The sequence below is a fragment of the Echeneis naucrates genome, chromosome 4, assembly GCF_900963305.1.
Source record: "Echeneis naucrates chromosome 4, fEcheNa1.1, whole genome shotgun sequence".
NCBI lineage: Eukaryota > Metazoa > Chordata > Actinopteri > Carangiformes > Echeneidae > Echeneis > Echeneis naucrates.
In genome coordinates, this window is record NC_042514.1 from 12030893 (window position 1) to 12049328 (window position 18436).

An 18436-nucleotide genomic window follows, 5' to 3' on the forward strand; every position below is an offset into this window, starting at 1 on the left:
TATGACCTCTTCATTGAATTTCTTTTCTCTTAATATCAAAGAAAATATGAAGTGAGATGCGACAACTACACCGGAATTCGAATAGATCACTAAAGCAAGTTTAAAAAAAAAAAGAAAAAACACAGGGACATTTTTAACAAGGCCGGTGTGAATAATATGAGCAATGCACCCGTTACTCACTCATTATGGCACCAGCTGGCTCTGAAAAATACACTAACTCAACCTAAACTTACTGTTGGCAGTCGACATCCTCACACTAGCATTTGAGCACCTGATATCACACCCGAAATTCAATGATATTTCAAATATCAACCTTGAGCAATGCTTGTGGCCAACTGGGAGTCTATTGGGAAATGCTTGGATTTGACAGCTTGGTGCCAGAATAACTACAATAAAAAAAAGTGTTTGTTGTACATCACATTGCCACCTCCTACCCTAACCTCACCCGTTTCGTGGCTCAATTTAAGTGGATTTGCTGGTTTAGTATGGCTCATTTGGGGGCAGGCGTTAAAGTTGTCGGTCAAAATCTGACGAGGAGTAAACACCCAGAGCAGCTAACCCTGTCTATGAGACATCACTTTTACATGCCAGTAAACTCCAACAGTAAAGACATTGGGCAGTAAGGTGATGGGTTTGTGTGTTCTGGTCAGTCACCTTTTGATTTTGAGTGATAACATTTCAGGGTCACGGTCACATGGTACTGTAACAGTAAGCGGCAATCCAACCACTCCCAAGTTTCTCCTCGGAATCGATGCAGCATTCAGTGTCTTGACGTATTTAGACAACCTTGCTAAATTACTTGTGTTTTCCTTTCAGTGCATTCATCTCTCATTCAATCCGACTTGCAGACCAATTTCAAAGGTAATAAATGTGAAATAGAGATTGAAAAAAATTACTTTACAAATAGTGTGGCTTTCAAAGTCCTGCCCACTTGATTCTTTATTCTTAAGTTCATATAAAAAGTAAGGTGTAAGTAAGCAGCCATTCTGGTATCTTAACAATCATGAGAATAGGTGCTAATGCATCTGTATAAGAGTAATGGATATCTACTTTACAGTCTTTACAGTCACAAAGTGTATTTCTTCAACTGGTCATGCTCCTCTGTTCTGCATTGAGCAAGTCATCTGAAATATGTGCGAAAACCACCTTATATGTCAAGCTCAGAGGTGGGAAGAAGCTCTACCTGACAACAGATTAATGAAAATGTCACTGACTTATACCTCCATCTCTTCATTTCAGAAACGCTCCACTGAGCGTATTAACATTGTGGACGGGATTTTTTCACTCACTTCCCCTTAACCGCCCCTCGTTCACATCTCCTGCAGTAACTTCTATTCATTCTTCTTCTTCCTTACTCTAATCTCCTGCAGGCATGTCCAAGCTCACCGTCTCAAACCTTGCATGCTTGTTTCATTAGACAGTACAAAATAGAGCAGGGCCAATGCGAGGCTTTGAATGATCTTTTACGTTATCTCCACATAACAGAGCCGTGGCCCTGTGAAACCAGGAACTACAGGTTAATGGGAGCCATGACAGTCAAAGCCATTCCATCAGCAGCAGTAGTCTGCCCAAAAGGTCAACTTCCAGTCCACACAGCCGAACAAACGGAAATGCCATTGTTGGATTGGGGGGGTGGGTGGTAATGAAGAAGGGCAGTGAAAGAATTTTTTCATATTTGTATTAAATTGAAGTGAAATTGTTGCATTGATCATTGATCAATCACACAAACAAACCCTAGATAGAATAGGTAAGCTACAGCACCAAACCCTTTCTTTGGGAGGGGTGGGGGGACGACAAATAAAACAACAACAAAACATTAATGGAAATGCCAGTCAACTTACAGTACATTCACACTGCAGGCAACTAACCATAGGTGACAGGAGGTCCGTTCATTTCTTTAGAGCTCGTTGAAAAGCTGCTTTCCAGTGTCAGAATATCCAACTACTTTTTTGCTTCCAGTGAAAAGAAGCTTGAATAAAGGGATCGCAAGTTAAGAGCAGATGGATTGAAACAGCTCACTGTCATGGCCCTGAAACCAATCCTGTATCTTTTTTAAATGTCTTGGCATAAAAAAAATCACCTCTGCTCTCAGACAGAAGGTACAACTACATAAAAAATAAATACATTTAACAAATGCTGCAAGTAAAATACAAGCGTACCAAAAAACATATTAGCTTGTTGTTGTGTTCATTGATTTTTTTGTTGTTTTGAAAACTACAGTCGTGTACTACATGAAGTTTTTTCATATGACACTTGGGGAAGAGTGAAGGAAAAAAAAAAAAAAAAACTTCTCAGTGGCACAATTTTTTTGGAGTTACTTGAAACTCTGGCCCTTCACCGTTACAATGAATGACTGTATATATTGTTTAATTTAAATCCTTCACCAACACCATTTCAAGAATACTACTAAGGTAGATTTTTTTTTATGACATTGAGCTTTTTGTTTCTTTCCATATTTGATAAAAAGACATTATAAGTTTGTGGTATCACACTAATGAAGAGCAAGCGTCTCCCTTACTTACACCCATTTAATCCTGGGATACATGCTAACCTCTCACATCCCTGATATGTCTAACGAAGAGAAAAACATGGGTGTTTTTTTAACAGATTTTATGGCGCCAATGCAGGCATTTACAGCAATTTTACAGATGAAAGCCAGTGTTTCATCATCATCCTGTGGTGTGTACACTGGACTGCAGAATAGACAGTAGGCAGTGCAAACATTTGGGAGTGTAGAGAAGGTTCAAAGCGTTCTCACTTTCAGGAAGAAAAAATAATAAATAATAAATAATGTGATCATAAATAAAATTTAATTGGCCCTTTCTGCTTCCTGTGCAAGCGCTTTTCTTATGGCAAGTAAGACCATTTCTACTTCTTTCCAACATCATGTCCATCCCTGGTCACTCAAACCACACTACTGTTCATTTTCTAAGTTTTCTTGGTCATGAAAATTTCATTGGTCTGTATCCATTGTTAGCACTTGGAGTCATTCAGGTGGAAGTCCTGGGTAAGACCAGCTACTACAGCTGTGATTGCCTGAAATACAGACAGGCAGAAAATCTGCTGATGTGCTGCAATTTGAAATGTCAAAACTTTCCTGCCTCCTTTCAATCTAGTGATACCCATCAAGCTTAGTCTGGAAACAATTTTTCAGTTTGTAACATCTTTAGAAATCCTAATCTTTGACCTTTAACAAGGTCTGTAAGCCTTGCCTAAGAGTACCTCACTCTCTAAGGATAATGGATTTACAAACTGGTCACTTGAGAGTAAAGTCAGCTATGGATCTCCCTCTTAAAGAGTGATTTCTCTGGAATCAGAACATTTAATCAGAGTTCAAGAAGCCACAGAGAGTGTCTTCTCATTCTGTTAATTGCTTTCAGCTCTTGGACGCACAGTTCTCTCCTCTCATTTCCAATTTACAGGCATTTAATTTTTTTTTCTTTCACTCCTTCAGTTCTCATTCTGTGTAGAGCAGCGGGCCGTTCTGTGTGGCACAGCAGCTAAATTGCAAGCATTAATCATTTCAAAGTCATTATCAGCATTTTAAAGGTGAAAATCCAAACAAATTGTTTTTCATTTGGTCTCGGCTTAACAGGATTGTTTTCTTATAATTTGTATCCTTGGAGGATTTAAGACAATTAACAATAAATTGGTAACTCAACTTATCGGTTCCCAGTTCTACATAATATTCAATCTTTAACAAAATCAAGAAGGTGTAGTACAATCAGACAGTAGCGTGGATATTATCACGATAAAGTTAAAGAATAGATATCACATGAATAAATAAACAGACAATCAGTGGATGCACATGGTAACAGTCTCCCAATCTCCCTTAAACAAAAAGGACATTTTCTCATATACCCCCTGTTGTGTTAATATTTATCCAGGATTTAAAATGCTATTAAGGCTCTTGTGGCAAAGCAATAAAACTGAATTAAATGAGAAATTTGGCTCTATATTGAAGATGGGAAAGTTTTCCAGGTGTTTAGTTAAAGTATCATAATTGTCTATTAGACAATAGCGACTATATCACAGTGGTAGTTGAGACTTGAGGATATATCCAAAGTAACGGCAACGTCATCGCCTCTGAAATGGAAATTTCTATTAAATTAATTTCCTGTTCACTTAGAACTAAAAGTGTCAACCTACTGCTGGTGCGAATTGAAAAGCCAGCGGCCTGGACAATAGCTACGACTACACCTATTGACAAGGTGCTGGATGTGCTCACCTGGAGGCCTATTCATCTGTGATGTGGAAAATTATAAAAGGTATCATGCTGGCTTTAGGGCTTGCGACAAATAAATTAACATATAATTACCTGTTATGTTCATGATGGTCATTAGTCAAGCAAGCACAAAAAAACAAAAAAAGAATAATTCAAACAGCCCAAGGAGACGCATACGTCTGACTCCAAAACCCACACAACTGATTTACAACTATGTAAAACGCAGCAAAAGGCAGTAAATTCCCATGTCGCTGCAGGAGCTAACAACATATTTATCGTTTAGGAATAGATCAAACGGTATTGCTATCATTCATCACGTATTCTGAAATGTTATTAAGGTGCACTGGAGTGAGTGCTCTAAGACACTGAATACATTTGATGGTGATTGTGTTGTTCTGGCCTGCCCGGGAAGATGTGGTCGGCGTTTTCCCTCCAGTTAAACGTCATGAACTGTCATTTAATCTCGCTGCACCAAAACAAGAAGTGGCACCTGTCTGTAGAATCTGATCACCTGCCTCTCAGCGGTCTGTGAGCGGTAGCTGTACCGGAACTCTCTGACTGTGAGGTCCATGTGTAAAGGACAAAGTTCCCTGCCCCTTCGTCTACTACCCTTTGCGACCGCTCTCCAAACAGTGGAGTGCTTAGGGGAAGAGTTACTGTGTGTGTGTGTGTGTTTAAATGCATGAGTGCATGTTTATGACATGGCACAGAACTGAATCGATTGTGCCTTCCAGGGCGAAAGTCACTAAAAATGAGCAGACTGCTGCCACCAAACCACAAGTGCTCCCCCCCCCGCAAACGCACACACACACACACAAAATATCCATACATGTGCATGCCCCATAGAGACAGGACACTCTCCTTCTCTCCTTCCCAGTTTGCATGGAAAATCACTATCGGAAAAGCCGCACACACACTATGGGTGACTTGTAAACATGAAGGATTTGGTCACTCTCTTGCCAAATTACCCTGAGGGGATATCGAGAAGAGAGAAAAGGAATGGAGCTTTTCTGATATATAAATATGTTCCCTGGCAGCAAACTGCTGCAAAAATATGAGCATTTAAATACTTGACTAAACATAAAGCGATTGTTTTGTCTTTGTGAGACCTTGTGTAAAGATAAGTGTGTGTGAGTGTGTGCCAACAGCTAAACTCAACGTCCCACCAGACCCAGAGACAGCCCCTGGGGAGGACTCTTATTCCTCTCATTTTTTATGATTCCATTGATCTCATGAGCTACTTAAGTCATTTTTTTTCCCTTAAGATAACCTTATTTTCAAATTCATGACCAACCCATTCCGGAGATGCCACAAAATAATGATGAAAAATAGTGAAGATATAAAATGTTTTACCTTTTTTTTTTTTTTTATCCCTTCCCTATTTCTTATTTTTTCCCTCTGCAGCATCCAATCTGTTTTCTCAGATGAAATGAATATTTTGGTGCACTCTGCAGTGACCCTGTCCAATCGTTGTAAAGGCTTTTTGTTTTTTGTTTTTTTAAGATGGGGAAACAAACAACTAGAAAAATGTTAATGTCATTTTTGGCATCAGTAAAATACCCTTGCTCACTTCGAGGTGAAAGAAGCACATGGTCATGGACTGTGAGGTCCCACTGCCAGAGGTAATTCTGATTAAACACAATATTGATGTGGAACACCTTGGAGCCTTCTTGGAAACAAATCCATCTTTTCATACTGTATTTTGTAATTATAATATAGACATTAAAACCTACATTCTGATTCAAACACTCGACTCGGTTTTCAGAGGAGATCTTGAACACTGTCTCTAGATAAATCCTGTGTGAGAATAGTAAAATGGTCACAAAGAAAAAAAAAACTTGATTTGTTTACCATCATTTTACATTGAGTGAATAAATGAGCAGATGAGCTTTCCAGATTCTCCAGAGAAATACACCAATAAACGATATCCACAGCGGTTCAAGGTAACATTACCAACCCTAACCCTGCTGACAATTCAGTCCACTGGCTTGTGCAAATGTTACACAAAAATATATATAACCTGTGTCATATAGTCAGTAATGGCAGAGAAATACACGAATATCAGCAGAGACTAGTTCAAATGGGCAGACCTGCAGAGTAAATCCTGTCATGAACTCCAAAAAGGAGTGAGGCAGTTTGTTGTCACTATTTTTGTTACAGCTTGCAATTGGTCAAGTCCACACAGAAAAGAAGCTAAATGCCATATAGTGGATGACGTGGATGCAGCTAGACAACCTTAACTTTGCAGATGACCTCATCCTCTTCTCTTGCACCCAGTAGGAAGAGCAGCATTGTTGAGTACGAATCATCTTAAAGTGATAGTGTCAAGTAATTGAAGAGGAATCGTGTGAGACACCTATCCAAAGTATAATTATATTGTACTAATATAAATATTACCTGCAGTAGACTTGAGTGAGCAGGCTTTCAGGGCCACAGGCTCACGGCCTGGAAAAGTCGAATGGTCTACGGAGGAGCACAGAAAAAATTGTTAGCTGACAAAAACAAAAATTACATCACCACAAAAAAAAAACAAAAAACATTTATTTCAGTGTATGCATTGTATTTTGGTTGGAGTCACTGTTCAAACAGCTTGTAGAAGAACTGATAAAAAAACGAACAAACAAACAAAAAAATAAATAAACTTAGCTCAAACTGACTTAGCCAGAACCACATAATTATGCGTGCTTAGGGCCTCTCACCATAACTCCAGTTTTAGCATCCCTTCACTGGCTTCCTGTTGTTGTGAGAATATATTTCTAGACTTTATGACATAAACGAATGGAACAGTTAAAGTCCATGTTAACTGATTTGACCCATCAAACTCAAGGTAGACTTTGGTTGGCAAAGCAGCTACTCTTGTAAATTCCTCAGTTTAGACTCTCAACAAAGGGCTGTGCTTTCCTTCTTTGTTTTGTTTTTTTGTTGTTGCAGCTCCCAATATATGGAATGGTTTACCAACGGCATCTAGACAGCTACCTCTGTATTCTCATTCAAACAAATGCTCAAAGCACAAATAATTTATTCATTTTGAAATCTAAGTGTAATTTCTTTTGCATGTTTGTTTTTTCTCAGTTAACCGCTTTGTAGCTATGCTAAATGATAATTAGAGTTTTCTGCCAAACTCCAGCCTTACTTCCACTAACATACAAACTTAATTTTACACAATTATAGAAAATTACTGGAAAATAATTATTATTTGTAGGGAAACTACAAGTTTGGAACTCTGAAAAATTAGGAAGAAAGGAGTAAACTCTCATGACGCTTGTAAATTGAGCATCCTAAACCAGCTGCAGCAGTGCAGAGTATAAAGTGCAAGAAGGAAATTATCTCTTTGCACAGAAGAACTTAATTTGTTGGAGGAAATAATAGAGTATAAACCACAAAGGACCCAGAGGACTGGTGACTTTAGACATGATGAGACCGCTATGCAGATTAGCTGCCTGTCCCTGATATGCAAAAGAAGTGTTTCACATAAACTCTGCAGCAGACAGGAATATTGGCGACAACTAAGTTGCTATATGCCGCAGTTCACAACTCTGGGAAATGTCACGGCTAATGGAGACGGACCAGCAGCGGAAGGGAAATTAAAAGCAGTAATTGAGAGGTGCTTGAATGGCCAACATGCTGTTCCGCGTCCCATGGGGCTTTTAGAGTCTCGGAGCCAGAAGACAGATCACTCTGAAGGTAAGCATGGATCCATCCACTTCCAGCAGGGCTAAATCACTGTGTCCTGTCAGTTTGACGACACTACACGGTGGGCCCATAATATGTCCCATATGGCTGCTCTCTGTGCTGGGGAGGCATGAAGTGCGTACACACATCTTTCCAGTGCACACTTTCAAACTTACAAGGCTGGAAATATATTTTCAGTATGGAGTATGCACTTAGCAAATTTGCTTTCTTCACATTGCTGGTATATTATACAGCTAAAATTGGAAATTTTAGAAAAAGAAGAAAAAGAAAAATAGTCAGCTGCAGTATTTCCTTCAGTCACGAGGCTTTAAACATTTCCATCACGAGCTGATACAAGCTGCCTTCAAATGCAGAGTGTTGAAAAAGCTTGATAATGTAAATTTCTGCTGCGCTCCGTGTATGTTTAAACCATCGCATTAACTCAACACGCTACAATATTTGATTTAAATGCTGAGCATCTAAACTCATCAATATATATAAACATCCACAAACTGCCACCTGAGAGCCAACAGCTGAGTTTAGTCAGTTCACATTTAGAATGACCAACCCATGCTCCTCATAAGTCAATGGCGAATGTCTCATTCTCTCCCTCTGGTTACATCTACTGAGTTAATGAGCCACATAGAGAATCCTTCCTTACTATGTATTTCACTAGCTCTCTCCATCTTGCTCACTCTCTATTTTCATAAACACACTTTTAAGTTTCATTTGGAGGGAGGGACAGATCCCACTTTAGCAAAAATATTAGAGACTTTCTTTCCACCAACACATCAGTTATGAATCATATCAGTAGGAGGACAGTGTACAAATTGTGCAAAATGGCACCAGTATGTTTTCTTGATTGTTTCAGATGGACTTTTTGATTGGACTGTCCGTAGTTTCCGCCAAGGAAAACCTTATCTCTCAGACAAATTACACTGATGTTACACTAAGGGTGACTTTGCTGCAATATACATTTTCCATCACCGGAAAAAACGTATTGACGTCATATACTGAAAGTGTACTTTTACTTTTTTGAGCCAAATGTTTCCGTAATCATCTGGATCTAGATGGTGATAGAGTCAAGAACTGCTGTGTTATAAAGAATAGTTACAAGTTGCAAGTGGTTGTTTGGAGGAAATGGAACTAACATTTCAGACTTGTAATGTAGTTGCAAACTGAGTAATGATTCTTTGAAAAATACAGGACTTCACCCATTTGTCACCTTGAAGAATTCCTGGGCATCCAAAACAGTAGCAATAATGATGAACAATTAAGAAACAATTAAAAAAAAAAAAAAAAACCTGCACAGGCATTTATTTTCTCGGTATAAGAATATTGGCTGTGCTTACATGTGAACAAAGCAAATGACGCAATCGTTATTGATGTTAGCAACAGAGAACCGAGGTATGAATAAGTGTGTTGCTGTGACAATCAATACCAGGAAGAGCGGGCTTTCTGTCCTAAGTTGCTGCCTGTGTGCCGTATGTTGAAAGCAGCTGTTTAATAGCTTAACTTACTCCAGTGATGATAACGCCCGCGTGTTGAATCCAGACCTTGTCTCCGTTCATCTCAACTTAACTCCATTGGACTCCGTTTATTAACCCACACAGATAACCCAGCCACAGGAAAACGCACAGTCAGTGGCAAGCACACCATTTTGAGATAGACCCAAACTGAGAATGTTTTCTCCACAGACTATTTGTATACTCTCACACACACATATGCATGTAAGCCTTCTTCAGAAGATGTCCAAAAACCTGTCTATGCCTGTCAGAGTGTGCTGAAAATATGTAAGGTGGAACATTACAATGTAACATCAGGTCAGAACAAAATGGAAATGCGTTTGCATGCCACAACATACAAAGATGTTGAATGTTATGATTGTGCCTTTGCTAACATAGCTTAATACATTGCCTTAAAATTGCAATTGATGCAACTGATAACTGATCTATTCAAAAATGCATTCATGCTTCCAAACACCCAACAAATTTCTTGATTGTACGTTATTAAAATGTATAACCATGTTGTTAATGGGGAATATCTCAAACCCAAGGACTGACTGACATCATGGTGTGCACAACAAATTAAAAAAAATATCAAACCACTGCCTGTGTTCGCTTTATTCATATTTTGTCTGATAATGTTATTTTCAGGTCAAAGCAGTCTCATGCAGTCCTCACAAACAAAGCCACTTAGATAACAGCAAAGAGCAGAGCTGCCCTACAGAGCGAGAAACTGTAGGCCTGTCCGTGGTGTATGCTGTCGTCTCCGTTTCTCTGTGGTAGTTGACTACAGCAAGGCTTCTACCTTCCAGTGAGCCTCTCCAGTTAAGCCAGTTTGATGGAGGGATAAGCTGCAGGTCATGCTGCTCAGGACAAGTTATCACTGTCTGGCTTAAGGAGAGGGAAAACTTATCCACTGTGGACTCCACTCTGTGTGTATGTGTGTATGTGGTTGGCCGTTAGTGAACCTCAAGAGGACTTTGCCAAACACACACATTTTCCCTTACCGTGTCTAATGTCGCAAAAACACAATGTATGCTTCCTAACACTGCAGTTGCTTCTGGCATTAAAGTTTTATTTCTTATTGTACAACTACTGCTCTTCATTGCATATGCCAGAGAACCTCCCCAGATTTCGGCCAAGGTCTAACAAGAACATTTTATTTTGTTTTCTATGAGTCTGCTTCCTGATTGAAGAACAGCTGTGAAATAGAAGTTTGTTGCTTCAACAGCAAAGCTCAGGAAATATTGAGGAAATATTAAAATTAAGGAACAAAAAAGTTCTCACTGAGATTCTACAGCAAACTCCAACCAGCTTTGTTTTAGTTGTCTTATTGTTATCTTGTTTTATGGTCCAGGAAGAGGCACCACGTCGTATGTCTGATTGACCGCTGTGAAAGAGGAGCTTGTCTTACTCTAAAAAGAGGGAGTTGATTTTATTTTCAAGCTAAGAAATGATGCTGTAGTTATTAGGCAAACAAAGGTTAGTGAGGAGAGGAAGGAGGAAAAAATTAGAAAGAGGTAAATACTAGTCTTTATACTTTTTATTTTTGGGTTGGCGCAGGCAAAGGGTACACATTAAGGGTGGCTAAATGGGGGATATCAGGAAACGTTAGACTATGGCATATCAATTGTGCAAGTTTTATGTAATTTCGCTAACAGCTTAATATGAAGCTATATGGGATATATGGGAAAACATCTGGACTGAGGAGGTCTGTTTTATTTGGTATAAAGAAAAAACAAATAAAGCAAGAAGAGGGACAAAAAATGTGAAGCTGTATTTGTATTTAAACTTAGCGGCACTTTGAACTAAATGTTACCTTCAGCCTGCTAACATGCTTACATTTTGACAGGTAACAGTTAACTAAGAAACAAAATCTATCGGTGTCTTTCTGCTGTGTTTTTTCTTTAGCGGTTTCAGTCTTGATCAAAATAGATTAATTATCTCTTGTCCATCTATTATCTATACTGCTCTACTGTCAGGGTGGCAAGGGGGTCGAGAACCAATCACAGGTGACATTGGGCGAGCGCAAAGTACAACCTGAACGTGTCGCCAGTCTATCACAAGGCTGACATATTGAGGCCAATCAGGCTCACACTCACACCAATGAACAATTAAGAGAAACTAAGGATCTCAGGATCAATATGTTTGACTTATAGCCCCGTCATGTTTTGGCTTCATTTAAGATGTTTTTCCGGTTACCTCATGAAAATAATGCTGTTACAGCAAAAAAAGAAAAAAAGGACCACAGTGTGATGTAATACTGGATAAAAAAACAGGACACTGCATATTAGTCATACGGATTCCAGTAACGTGTATGTTTTAACACGTGTTTACATTTATGGTAAAAGATTTGATCATGTTTTTCCTTTGCGTCTCTCTCTCTTTTTTTTTTTTTTTTATAAAGTATCATCCAAATGTACAAGGTTGAGGCACTCACACTGGTAATGTGACCTCACAATGTAACCTCAAACCCAAATCCTTTATCCAGTGCACAGTGGTTACATAAACCTGTAGATTTTCACATAAGGCAACAATAGCATTAAACAGGGATTTAATAAAGAGAGCCAATGTAGAAAGCAGCTCAATCTGGTACACTTAGCTAATGGACAACATGGTATGTATGTGTGTGTGTGTGTGTGTGTGTGTGTGTGTGTGTGTGTGTGTGTGTATGTATGTCCTGCTAGCTGCAGCCCGAGTCCTTCATCTTGGCCATGGCCCTTATTGACTGTATTGGAGGCCATAAATCATTGTGTGTATGTGTATGTGTGTGTGTGCGTGCGTGTCTATGGTCCAGTGCTTCTCAGGATGTGAGCAGCAGCACTCAGCAATCTACCGTCAGAGAGGCAACAGAGTGAGCAGAGTGAGTGTGTGTGTGTGTGTGTGTGTGTGTGTGTGTGTGTGTGTGTCTGTGGGACTTAGCAAGACCCAAGTACCCAAAGTGGTGGCTGGGCCATTGGACATGATGTACCTGACTGTCTGTTTCTGTCACACCCTCTTCACATAGCTTTACACACCAGTGTACATTTCAGTCACAGAGACATGAGGCTCGTGCACATGCACTTACATTGATAGCTGTTGGCACACAGAAATACAATCAAGCTGCATCAATACAGCACTGGGTGTTCTACACTTGCTCTGTTCTACTCAGCTCTACTTGGTAAATCTCTTTCCAGCTTTTCTTTTTTGTGTAGTATCCTTTTTCTTTTCTTTTCTTTTTTTTTTTATTCTTCCCCATGATATAGATGGTGGTGAACTGCATATGACGTTAAATGCTCCCCATTAACATTTCCAAGAGTGCTACTGGAGTGAGCAATCAAACGGAGCAGTCAAGCAGATGCACAGTGGCCAGCTATCGTATGTGTACATGCACAGACGAAGATACAGTGTTGACATTTCAGACTCCCAAATTGCTGCCTGCTGTGGAAATGAGCTGTATTATTAGCTACTATTACTGAGTTACAGAGATGTCGCTGTCAAAGATCCAAATCCCAAATCCCACTGCCGATAGTGTAGTGTTGTGCTAGCATCCATCACCATATTCATACCATACTTGTTTTTGTTTTTGAAAAAAAAAAAAAAAAAAAAAAGAGAGAATTTTGAATCTGGTGCACTTCCACATTTTTACATCTGTACCTCCTCTGAAGCATTTCAAAATAAAAGCCACTTAGCATTGTTCCATTTGTCTCTTTATTCCCACCTGATAGTTATAGGCTAAACTTTAGCCTCATGAGTAAAATGCTGCAGTTTATCTTTGACCTTGACTGGTGAGAGGAAACATCATATGGCCCACAGGCTGTACAATGCCCAGGTCTGCTCTAGTATCTATTTTCATTAAATGCACATGGCGAAGACAAGTGGATCGATCCATACTCGTAATTTTGCTAAATATTCTTAACCTTTGTTTTTTGCTTTGTGATTTTGGGGTACTGACTATCAGTTGATTAGGGATTTATTTATTTATTGTGATTTTACAGTAAGATTGAAACATAAAATGTGAAAGATGTTAATGGGTACTATAATATTCTGAATGCACTGAATTAACTTCCCAGTGTCCAAGCTGAGCATAAGAGCATTTTCCTTGCAATTTGGCGTTAAATGTTTCGAGCAGGAAGTGTAAACAGAATCACAAACTGCCTGGTGGTTGGATCTCTGTTGGGTTATTTCAATTTTGAGATACACACAAAGCAACCAACAATCTGTTTATGGTAAATTGTCACTTGTTTTTAATGGCTAATGTGCAGGAGTATCTGGCGTTTCAAACGGCCGATAAAGAGACGAAGAAGGGACAGAGAAAATAAATACAACTGTGAAAATTCATTTTGTCCAAGCGCCTGAAGTGGCCTTTCTAGGAGTTTGCAAAGAGTTATGGAGGGAGGGAGGCAGGCATACCTGGAAAAAGCAGGAGATGAATAGTCAGCAACATATTTTACTTTTCTCTTCAGCTTTTATCTCCCTCTCCTTTCTCTAGGGAGGAAAATTTTGTGTCACTTCCAACAATAACTTCAGTGACTGCTCTCCTGAAAATAGAACATATAAAGGCTGAGAGGGAGAAATGCCACTGGATCCCCCAACATCCTACAGATGGACAAAGTGGGTATGCAAGCTTTTCTGTCAGTGTGATTGTGTTTTGGAGAGATGGCAACTCATGCAGACTGACTGACGGAAAGAATATTTATGACAGAGGAAAAACATGATGAATAATAATGATCATTTTCTGATTCTCTAGCTTGGAAGGACATTCCTGTCCTGCAAATAAGTGAAACTAAGCAAATCAAATCATTTTTTTGCTGTGCCGCACCAACTGAAATGTTACAATTTTTTTTTAGCAGATCTATTTTCTCTTCTGTTATTAAATGAGTCAAACAAAAGCATACACATTTTGATTGTGCTGCATTTGCAGATGTTGGTGGGTTAATAAAGTTTGCATATTGCAGGTTTGCAGATGAGTTCGCTAAAATATTTCCCCAGGAATTTCATCTGGAACTCATTAAGGTGTCTTGAAGCTGTGTTGTCTGTTGTGTATATTTAATCCATAGTTATGCTACATAAAACGTCAGGGGATTATCCGAGGTTATGGCAGTTCATTCTGTATGGAGCATGGATATCTGTTCAGAATCAGAATGCTAGGCTCCTCTAGCCAACTGTCTCAAGCTGAACATGGATTGTCAAATTAAAAAGTTGAAAAACTTATGAACCCATATAACAATGAATGAGATATGTGACCCGAAACTAATTAAATCTGATTCATTCTCTGTGGAGCAAATTTATGCTTCACTTCATGAAAACCCACCCATTAGCAGTTGAACGGAAAACAAAGCTCTACCAACCAACCTCGAGTGTAATCCCTTGAGCATCACTGCAAGTAAAGCTGTCTGTTCTTTGAGTAAGGCAAGCAGCGGTGTTGTCTGCTTTCAACACTCCTTCCCCACTCACTAAAATAGCAATTATTACACTCCTGAGAGGTAAAAGTGGATCTGTATTAATTATAAATGTGCATGTGCTCTCCCTGAATTGAGCGAGGTCATGCTCTTCTGTTACAGAGGTACTGCACCACAGCATCAGGATAAAAAAAAAAAAAAAGACAGAAAAAGAGTGGTGGAGAGACGGTTAGTTATTTATTGATTACTCAAGTGCAGCAAATAGCCTCAGTACTTAGAAAAATAAGGTAGACGCTGAAAGAGAGGGGCATGCAATGACTAAAAGCACTGGCTCAGAAAATAATGGTAAACTGGATTAGATCACCATCATGTGTGCAGGAGGAAGAAAATAATAGATGGCTGATTGATTATTTTTGTTATTTTACTCATTTATGTGTAGGGCTACCACATCTAGTGAAGAAAGGCAAGAACTGAATAATTCAAATATATTTAATGGCAGTTTCCGACCTACTGTGGAGCCAAATGTGAAAAATGTTTTTTGTTTTGTGAAAAAATGCCAATGCTGTAATTATGCAAAGGGTGAGCAGGTGTGTGGGAGAGGTTGTGGGTTGGGGAAGGCGAGAAAAGAACAAAAGAAGACAGCTTTTAAGTTGGAAATGAGAAGCTTAGTCAAATGAAACAGTTTTCATTGTAACCTGAACTGTTGCCTGTCTTTCATCCACAATTTTTCTCCTCCTTTTCAAGTCAAGCTTTTCTTTTTCTTTAGCCACGGCCCCAATTATTACTTTTACTCAAAAGCGCTGACACTGCTGCCTCTGTAATCATTGCCACATTTCACCTTTGTATGCGCCTGGAAGCAGATTGAAGGTTTTGTAATTTATATTTCCCTTTTCAGTCAGACCTCTTAGTGAATGACCCCCCCACACACCCCCACACACACACACACACACACACACACACACACACACACACACACACACCTTCTTTTGGTCTTGATTCCATATTAGGCTGGTGGAAAGTTAAAAGTAGGCTCTTATAACAATCTTATAAGATGGTCTGGTTGAATCAAGAATATCTTTATTTAGGATAAGCCCTGCAAAGTAGATTACCCTTCGGATGTGAAAGAGATGGAAAGAAACACATGCCATAGCACTATGTTATCTTGTCTTTCTTTCAATATTCTCCTTGGCCAGGCTATAGTAAGTGCTCCTGAGTCAGATCTTTGTGTACTGAAACTTGACATGTGGAGTTAAGAAAATCACAGACTGCAGTGAGAAGTTAAGACTGAGTCAAATGTGCTCTAGTGAACAGATTGCAAATCCAATCTATAAACAAATTCCTTTTGGAATGAATCAATTAATTTATTTATTTTCATTAATAACAGACTCAGGGGTGGGTTAGGGTTAGGGAGCGCCCAAAGATTGTTTTGTCAGCAGGGAGTACCCCATGGATTGTCTCTGGAACCTCTCCTCTTTTGATTTTTATTTTATGATTTTTTTTTTTTTTTTTGGCTCATGCACCTTCTGTTATCTATGCTGGCAGCTGGTGGAAGAAGCTGCAAAGGGTCATAATGCCAGCTGAAAAGACAATTAGTAGCCCTTTTCCCTCTTTTGACCAGATTGGCAGTTCCCGCTGCCTCTGTAAGACGAGTAGAATTGTTCTTGACCACCTCCATCCTGGCCACCACCCATTCAAACTGCTGCCCTCAGGCCGGAGACAGAGAAGCATAAAAAACATGACTAACAGGCTGAAAAAACTGTTTCTGCCAGGTCGCTGAACATTGATCAGTGAGCTATCAAAGGAACTATGTTCAATATCTTAAGCAGCATGTGCACATGGGCAATATTTTATCAGTCTCTTCAGTATATTTTATGAGTTTTTTTAGCCCCCCCTCATTGCAAATCAATTGGCACAACACAGGTTGTGTTGTCTGTTGTTATTTTTATGCACCCTCAGTTGTGTCTACCCCAATTTCATTATACTGATGCCTGTATGATGACAACAAAGGCTTATCTATCCATTAGGGAGTAACACTCCCATGACTGGATGCTCTTGATCTGCAACAACTAACCTAGGCTGTTCTGGTATCTGATACATGAATCCATATTAATAGCTGGAACTAAAGACTAGGTCCAGCACAACATCATCCAAAGCATCACACTGCGAAAGATAGCTTGTCCAACAGGCTACAGGTTGCACTGAGCACAGGTCAGCCTTGGCTCGCCACAGAACACTGATAATGTGTCTCCTTTACATAAAAGTGGTTAAGCAGCTGGCCTCAACAATTAGTCTTCTGTTGATAAATTATCATGCAAAAATAAAACTAAAATATCATAATTGTGGGCTAGTAATCAATTCAAATAATTTGTCCAGCAAATTCTATTTTGCACCTGCACCAGCCATGCCTCAGAGAAAAGCACAGGATGGGTGCCAAACTTAAAATTAATAATTATGATAAATTACATTATTCAATCTTTGGATAAAATGAACTGTGCATCTCTTTGATTCAAATGCATTTGATACAGTCTACAATTTATTGGTTAGCAAAAGATATATTTTACATTTTGACAAAATTGTTGTATTTTGATAACCAATTTCGACTAAAACTGGTACTGAAGTATTGAAACACTAAGAGAATAAGCATCTTGGAATCTGGATTGATCAGAAAGCAGCTTTAAAATGAAGGGTAAAAGGAATTAATCAAGCGACCACGTGACCCATGAGTGGCTGACTCTTTGCTCGTGCTATGGGCAACTGTGATGCCAGAGAGAAAATGTAGTGACTTAGCACTGCTAGTATTTTGTGAATATGGTTAGTGAGCGGGGAACTGGTCTCATCAGGCCTTTCTCATCAGCTGCTGATGACATCGACAAAAACAACAAAACCAATGCACTCAAAGTTTGGAACTGCAGTTCCAAAGCACTGTTTAATGCCAGGATAAATCAATTAAAATCTAAAAAATATATACGCAGCATAAACTAAACTAACATTAACCTTTTATAGAAATTTCTTCCTAAAATAAATCAGTTTGTGTGAATGGACCCCATCAGCCATTTCCTGGGAGTACCTCACTGACTATAAATAAGTAGCACATCAACCTCTAAATAAACAGACCAATCAACTAACCAGCTAAGTATACCTTCACAAATCGAAACTGGACTTGTGAACGTGTGAACTGGAAACAAACAATTGCTTGTTAAGCGTTGTAAAAATTTGTTTTTGAATGCTAAAGTACAAACATTAAAACGTGTTGCCTGGCTTGAATTCAAATGCATAAATTATACACTGACAACGAAAGAACTATAACCCACAACTGGGACAAACAAATTGTCATTCTAATACATGCTGCATATAGAGCAGGGTTGATTAATGAATGGACTTTCCTCCACCCCCACAGGTGTTGTTCAGTTGCATTGTATTATTTGGAGCACTTTTCTAATTCTAAAAGAAAATTAAAAAGAATGCATGCGCCGAAGTAAATAATAGGTCCATTTTGATGAAAGCAAATGCAGCACACCAATTAAATGTGAAAATATGAGAGCTTGATCAGACACTGAAGTTTCTCCCTCACCTATGCACAAAGAGAAATCGTAGTAGGAGTTCATATTTGTAATGTCTTCATCTAATTCAGGTAATTTCCATACAAATCCTGA

General features: G+C 39.0%; 1 protein-coding gene across 3 annotated transcripts in view; it reads right to left on the reverse strand.

The window, feature by feature from the left end:
* naaladl2 (N-acetylated alpha-linked acidic dipeptidase like 2) overlaps window positions 1-18436 on the reverse strand; it is a 308720-nt gene that overhangs the window by 252575 nt on the left and 37709 nt on the right. For all 3 annotated transcript variants that reach the window (XM_029500987.1, XM_029500986.1, XM_029500988.1), the window contains exon 2: window positions 6623-6688. The gene's annotated coding sequence lies outside the window, so the exon portion shown is untranslated. The remainder of the gene's footprint in view (window positions 1-6622; window positions 6689-18436) is intronic.